General features: G+C 36.4%; 1 long non-coding RNA gene across 2 annotated transcripts in view; it reads right to left on the bottom strand.

The window, feature by feature from the left end:
• The window catches only part of LOC102490775 (uncharacterized), a 30,992-nt gene that overhangs the window by 17,353 nt on the left and 6,107 nt on the right, over positions 1–7,532 (bottom strand). The window contains exons 1-2 of one of the 2 annotated variants that reach the window (XR_001370767.2): positions 6,126–6,217; positions 452–517 (exon numbers count right to left, since the gene is read on the bottom strand). This is a non-coding gene — a long non-coding RNA (uncharacterized LOC102490775). Of the gene's footprint in view, positions 1–451; positions 518–6,125; positions 6,218–7,532 lie in introns of those variants that run through there. The other variant, XR_003550293.1, reaches the window with a different exon arrangement.

Here is a 7,532-nt window from a genome sequence, read left to right as displayed (position 1 = left end):
AAAAAATATATATATTACACCTACATGCATGTTAACAAGGATGAAGAAAGTGAGGCAGGGAGAAACCGGATAACTCCAACGGACAGAAGTAAGAAAACTGAGCTATTGATAAGAAATAACACTTCTGCCCCAACTTGGTGTCACAGTAAATAGCGAACTGAGCTGCAGTGCTGGAAGGTTCATGGCTGACTGCAGGTTCAGGTCTAAGGAGGCCTGAGGACATGCCGCGCATGTGCAGGCATAACTCAGAGCCTAAGGAGCTAGAGGACTGCAGGAAGGGGACTGCAGTGTGATGAGATGTGGTCAGAGGTGCTCTCTCTATTTTTTCTCTTTCTTTCTCCCTTCCTCTCTTCCTTTTCCTCTCATGCATGCGCAGGTAGTCTTTGTCATGAATTAAATAAATAAACTTAAAAATAATTATACAAAGAAAACAAAAGACAGGAAATGATACCTTCAAGAGATTTTCTTCTTAAAGAATACTGAGAGCTTCCATCCTTTCCCCCCAAGGACTCAGGTACTAAAAGAATAACAAGAATAAAAACCCAATGGGTAAAACTCTCATTGGATAAAGTAATTTTTAATGTCACACCACAGTAGAAGGGTGCACGGATACAATCATAAAGGCTCTGTTATTGATAAAAATTTTGCAAAAAAAATTTTTAAAAAGGGCCAGCTGGCGTGCAGTGGTTAAGGCTGCTGATTTCACTTGGCCAACTGTGTGATTTGATCATTTTCTACCCCTTTCTCTCCATTGAGTGAATGTGCGCTCTAAAAAACTTAGAAAAAAAAAAGGCATGAAATATTGAAAATGAAAAGAACCTCAAAGATTATCCTGTCTAACCATCCAATTTTACAAAGGAAAGAAGAACTGATCACACATTATTTGTCTTGCAAAATTGTTTTTTGGGTTTTTTGGAGAGATTTTTGCTATAGGGTGCGCACACTCGCCAGACAGACAGACAGCGACATAGAGACAGAAAGTGAGAAATCACCCCCCAGGGGGGATGGTCACACCACAATTCCTTCTCCTCCATTCTCCTCTAGGGATCTTGGGCACGCATGCACACGCGCCCGGCGTGAGTTTTAAGCCACCAGGTCCAGGACGCGAACTGCTGTTGACTACATGGGAGTCCAGTGACATAGCCATTACTCTAACTGCTGGTCCCTGCAAAATGTTTTATTATATTATTTCTTTATGTCTCAAATACTCCTAGCATTTAAAATGTCATTTGAGACCAGCTGCTGATGTGGTGATCAAGGCACTGGACCCACATGGCTGAAAGAGTGGTTTGAGTCCCTAATCTAGGGTCTGAAAAACATGCCTGGCCCATGTGCAAATGACCCGAAAATCCCAAAAGGAGAGAGAAATGGAAAAGGGATTTCTACATGACCATCTTTCATAGTGTGTGCTTTCCCACTTTCTCTCTCCCTGGCAAGCACACATGTTCTATGGAAAAAACTGTATTAAAAAAAAAGTAATTTGATTTACCAAAACTTATATTATTCCTATAAACTTTTCTTACCATAAGAAAAAATATCAATATTTTAAATACACTGTATTTTCATTTAATAAGGCCCAGTCTTCTTCAGTTTTGAGTGCTGACATCTACAATGGAGCTATCTTGCTGAAAATATAACTTAGATTAATGTAGATTTAATAACTGAACTTGGAATTGTGTTCTGCTTTAGAGCATTCACCTCAAGGGTTTTCTTCTAAAATAACGGGGATTAAATCAAGGAATCTTAAAGGAGATGTTCTAGAACAGTCAGGATGCTCTGGAGGCTGGAGAGCAAAGGTAAAACCTGCAGATGAGATTCAGGTCTAACACTCAGTAGAAAGGTGTTTCCCCTTTCATCATGGAGGTAGTCATCAGAAGCTACCTCTGAAAATACTAGCCTTCCTGTTATGACAAACCTCTAGAAACCCTCACGCTTCACTCAAGTCTGACAAACATGTATTAACTGAATAACAGTGTTAGAGAAAAATGAAGGAGGAGGTAGCACAAGAAAGTGTGGACCACTTCCTTTTACCTCTGTTGGGCTCTGCTCCATTGTCTTTGGATGACAATGACATGGCAGCTGAGCCACAGAGGTGACTCGCTGGCACAGCAGAGGAATGGCTTCAGTGTGAATAACTCCCAAGTGAACACAAGACCTCTTCTCTCCTGATTAACCCAGAAGCAAAGTGGCCCATGGAAGTTTAGGGGTGGGAGTGGCAGGAGAATTGGAAGGAATGGGGTAGGAATATGGTAATAGATGACATAAAGTTTTGTCCTGTCTGTGCATAAACATATTAGCAGAATTCTAAAATACGTGACAATATGTTCAAGTATAATAAACAACTATAAAAATTCTGTATCTTTTCTTTATGAGAAAAATCAAAGGTAAGCATACTTGAGGTGCATTCAGAAGGAAAATAGCCATATCTCAGAGCACACATTATCCTAATGCCATTGGTCCCCACGAGATGAGTTTGCTGTATGATTCAGCAAGTCGGGGGAGGCCTGCAGAGTTGTTGTCTCCTTTTAAAAAAATTAATAACTTTATATTCTATGGGGTTTAACAGCTTAAATGCTCTCTCTCTCACACACACATACTGACTTCTATAAATCAACTCAACCTCTGATAAAATCAACAAAGTTCAAAACTGTTTATAAAATATTAAAATAGGGGCCAGTATGTGACATGGTGGTTAAAGGTGTTGAACTCCCACATGGCCAACCATGGTTCAAGTCCCACACCTGGCAGCTTGTTTTCTCACTTTCTCTCTTTCTCTTGCCTCTCTCACTCTGTCCCTCTCTCGTTTAAATAAATAAATAAAGTTAAATAAAATAATTCTTTCAAAAAAGAAGAAAAAAATAAGAAACATTTTTTAAAAACATATTAAAAATATAATTTGGGGCTTTATTGCTTTTACTTCCATGTCAATACTTAAGTACAAAACATTAGATTTTGGTTATTTCAGATTCATTTTATTTCAAGACTGTTAGGTTCATAATTTTGTAAATTACAGGCTGAGAATCCTAACCCAAAAATCTGAAATTTGAAATGTTCAAATCTGGGGACCAGCAGTTGGTGTCCCATCTCCAAAATAGGTCATTATGTGTATGTGACTACTACAAAATCCAAAGCCAAAATCTAAATCCAAAACACTTCTGTCCCAAGCATTTGGATAGGGAATACTCCACCTGTATTTTCCCAAAGAAAGATGCAACACTAGATAAAGCAAAGTCACAGAGCCAGCTTGGAACATGGAGATAATTATTATAATAAAAGAAATTCAATCATTACCCAGCTTTTCCCCTGTAGGTCCATCAAATAGACTTCACAGAAAAAGAGATGATAGTCCTTACCGAACCACAATTCGTAAATGAGTAGTAAGTAAATTTAAAGCCAGGAAGATATACTTACTTGCTTATTTATAGCATTTGTTTTATTGCCAGGGGAAATCAAATGATCCTAAGCACTGTTGTATCTTTTCATGAAAGTCCTGCACTGTAACTGCAGGGGGCTACCATATAACATCATTCAGAAAGCAATATCAAGGAAATTTTGAAATGAAATTACTAGAGTGTTAATTTGATTTAGCCATTAGCTTGGGAGGAGAAGGGGTAGGAGTTGGATTAATGCAATGAAAATTACAATAAAGTAAGTAAGTTAAAATTGCTCATAATTTCTTTCAGTGTCAACTTCAAAATTATCTTAAAAAGGAAAACTAGTGGGGTAAAACAGGATAATGATCATAGACGAGAAGTGGCCAGTTATGAAGATCATGACATATAATTTCTCATGATGTCCATAAAAACATGGAGAATTTTAAAGTGATTCATGGTAACATAACTGAACAAATTTTCAGCAATCTGTCTGAGGGTTTTATAAGAAGAAACACTTGACCAAGAGGAAAAAATAAAAGAGTGAATGGGTGGATAGGAATAGAATCATATTCAGACAATCACAACCACCAGAAAGTTGGCTTGCATCAAATTAATTGGGCACCCAGGAGGTAGGAGGTCATATGCCGAGAACTCTGAACAATTCCACACACTGATGATCTGTTCCAGATCATCTCAGTGTGGTCAATAAAATTCACTGCTGGTAAATGTGGAAACAAAGAACTGGCTTAAATACTCTAGGAATGTTTATCTACATTCAAAACAAAATCATGAAAGATGAACATGAAAAATTGTTCTATTGGTGACCAGCAGTTAGTGTAATGGCTACGTCATTGAACTCCCATGTAGCTGACCACGATTTGAGTCTCGGACCCGGTGGCTTAAACTCACGCCGGGTGCGTGTGCGTGCATGCCCAAGATCCTGAGAGGAGAATGGAGGAGAAGGGATTGCAGCATGGCCATCCCCCCTGGGAGGTGATTTCTCGCTTTCTATCTCCCTGTCTCTCTCTGTCTTTCCAGCGAGTACACGCGCCCTATAGCAAAAACCTCTTCAAAAAAAAAAAAGTTGTTCTATTACATGGATTTTTCTAGGCCTTAGGGAGACGATGGTCTAATTATAATCCATTGCTGAAGTGCATTATTCTTTCTAGAGGAAACAAATAAACAAAAATAATGACCAAGTTGCTAATTATTTATATCCACAAAAACAGAGTAGCTCATAAAGCCAGTATGTCAAGCAAATATTCTCCCAAGAAAGAATGGTTAACCATGGCCATAAACAACTATGAATATCTTTATTGCTATATGATTATTACAGAGAAAATGAAATTCAAGAATTAGATAGTCACTTGTACTATGAGTTGTTTGAGCCATTATTATTGATGAATTTAAGAATCTTATTTTACTAAAAGATGTCTTTTATGGGGCCAGCAGGATGGCATGTTGGTTAAAGGCACTGGACTCCCACATGGCCAACTATAGTTCCTGTCCCAAATCTGGCAACTTGAAAATTATGCCGAGTGCATGTGTACGTGTGCCCAAAATCCCAGAAGAAGAATGGAGGGAAAAAGATTGCAGCATGACCATTATCCCTGGGAGTTGATTTCTGACTTTCCCTCTCACTGTCTCTCTGTCTCTCTCTGGCAAGTGCACATGTCCTACATTAAGAGTCAAGCATGGAGGTAAATAATATTTACAGAATGTGGTGAGTGTTGTAACAGAATAACTTCAAACTGTGAGACCTATTAGAGATGGCTCAAGTATCATTGGGAATAATGAAGGAGTTATGAGGTGGGCACTACACATAATAAAAGGTGTAACTCGAGAAGTAGAGTGAGAACACAAGAGTGCCCAAGTAGAAGGAATAACAAACAGAATGTGAATGATGAACAGATTTCAGGAAGTGGCAGGAACAAAGCAGCAGATGAGCATTACAGATACAAGCTAGGGCTAGATTACAGAGGACATAATACGTCTTGTAAGGACTTTGACTTTACATGAAGAGTTTGTGGATGAACTTGATCCAGGCACTGGAGTATATTCCTTTAATAAGGTACTCCTAGCAGCAGACTGGAGTAGATGTGACAGATACTCATAGAAAAAAGAAACCACCAAAACAGTCAATCATCAACATAAGAAATAATGAAAAAACTCGTGTAACTTTAGGGTCAAAAAGACACTTTTCCAAAACTTAGGAGCATACAAGAAAATGAAAGGAGAAAAAGAAAATGCATTTTATGACAAAGGCACTAAATGTAAGCAATGCAATATTTGAAGGCAAATTTATGATAAAATACTTTCTTTTTAGAAAAATAAGTTCATCATTTAATTGGAGAAATTAGAGAGCAATAAAGATTTATTAAAAGTTAAAATAAATTTGAAACAAAGGAAAACAGTAAAATAAAGCCAGGAGCTAATATTTTTGAAAATAATAATAACATTAATAAATCTTTAGAAGACCTATAATTGAGGAAAGATTGAATAATGGGTGGATAAAATTAAACATAAAGAGATAATAAATAAAAGAAATTTTTATTTACCAGTGAGTTAAATATAAAATTCTACATGAAGATTTTTTAAAAATTATTAACTAAATAATTTTCTGGAAAAAAAAAGGTGTGAAACTCAAAACCAACTCAAGGAAAAAAGAAAACTGAGAAAAATATTTAAGTAAGAAAAGTTAAAAGCTATAAAAATATTATTTTTTAAAAAAACTTTAAAACAGAGACTGACCTTATAGTCTAGTGGTTAAAGGGAGCCAAATACCACATGGCTGATTATGGTTGGAATCCCAGTTCCGGCAACTTAAAATCATGACTGCTCTATGGGCATGTCTAAAATTCCAACAACACAGAGAGATCAAAGAGAAGGGATTGTGATGTGACTACATTCTATAGGCAGGTATCTTCTTCTCTCTCTGCAGGCAGGTATCTTCTCTCTCTGTCTCTCTGACTCTGGTGAGTATACATACCCTCTGGCAATTAAAAAAAAAAAGCATACAAACAGGCAGTTTTATAAAGATGCCCCTTATGCCTTATGTCTTCAAAGTAGTCTTTAATTTCATTTATTACTAGAAGTTTAGAAAATTGCTTGACAAGATAGATATCTAAAAATCAATAACTGGTATACAAATAACAAGCAATTGGAAAGCGCAGTGAAAAAAGATCATAATAGCTAACAAAACCAATATAAAATAGCTAAGAGTTATTTCAATAAATACGTACCATAGGAAATAAAATCTCAAAACTTACTGAGAAATAATCAAAGATGTGATTATATATGATTATATATGATTCTAGGGGCATTCCAGTGGGACAAATGATAACAGAAAATAAATCAAACCAGGTAGAAGTATGACTAATTGATGTGCAATTTATACATTACTGAAAATGGAAAATAATGGGAAAAAATCATCATTAATACTCACAGGCTGCTAATCTGGTGCCATGGCACCTTTACATACGTAATTCATTTCATCCTCACAGCTACCTGCTGATGTTCAAACTATACATTTCTGCATGTTACGCAGGAAACAAAAGTGCAGAAAAGGAATTTGCCCAACCATAATAGCTAGCAGGTTTTAGAGCCAAGAAGTAAATCCTAAACTGTGCGACTCCTAAACGGAAACTCTCAGTTGCAATGATATTCAACTCCTAATCCCAAACCAAAAAATTGGAGACCAAATAAATTGTGATACATGCTTTCATTTTTGAAAATGGAAAATGCTTAGATACATAACATTAAAGGAAATTGGAATGAAAAGGGCACCTTCTCAAACCAACTCCCTATTATATCCCCCCCCCCGAATGTGTATGGTACTACAAGCCACTAGGAATTCAGTATATATAATTTATGTTTACAGAAAATACTGGAAAACCACATATTTACACATTTTAAATAACATAAAAGGTTTATTTTAGTCTTTTATTATTCAATTAGTACACAAGGATCAGCAAATTATGCACTGATCTGCCCAATTATAGATAACCCTGGGCTCTGTGACAGGCTTTTCCTAGCACATTTCCCTAACAGAAGAAATAAAAGAAAATAAAGCAAATTTTAAAATGTGATTTTTTTCATTCCTAAGTAAAAACAAGCAAATAAGCCAGAAAATGTTTGTTCAAATACTAAAATCTTTCA

This window comes from Tupaia chinensis, unplaced genomic scaffold (genome assembly GCF_000334495.1).
Source record: "Tupaia chinensis unplaced genomic scaffold, TupChi_1.0 Scaffold000388_1, whole genome shotgun sequence".
In the NCBI taxonomy this organism is placed as follows: domain Eukaryota; kingdom Metazoa; phylum Chordata; class Mammalia; order Scandentia; family Tupaiidae; genus Tupaia; species Tupaia belangeri.
The sequence above is the reverse complement of the archived record's forward strand: the minus strand, read 5'-3'. Positions and strand labels throughout refer to the sequence as shown.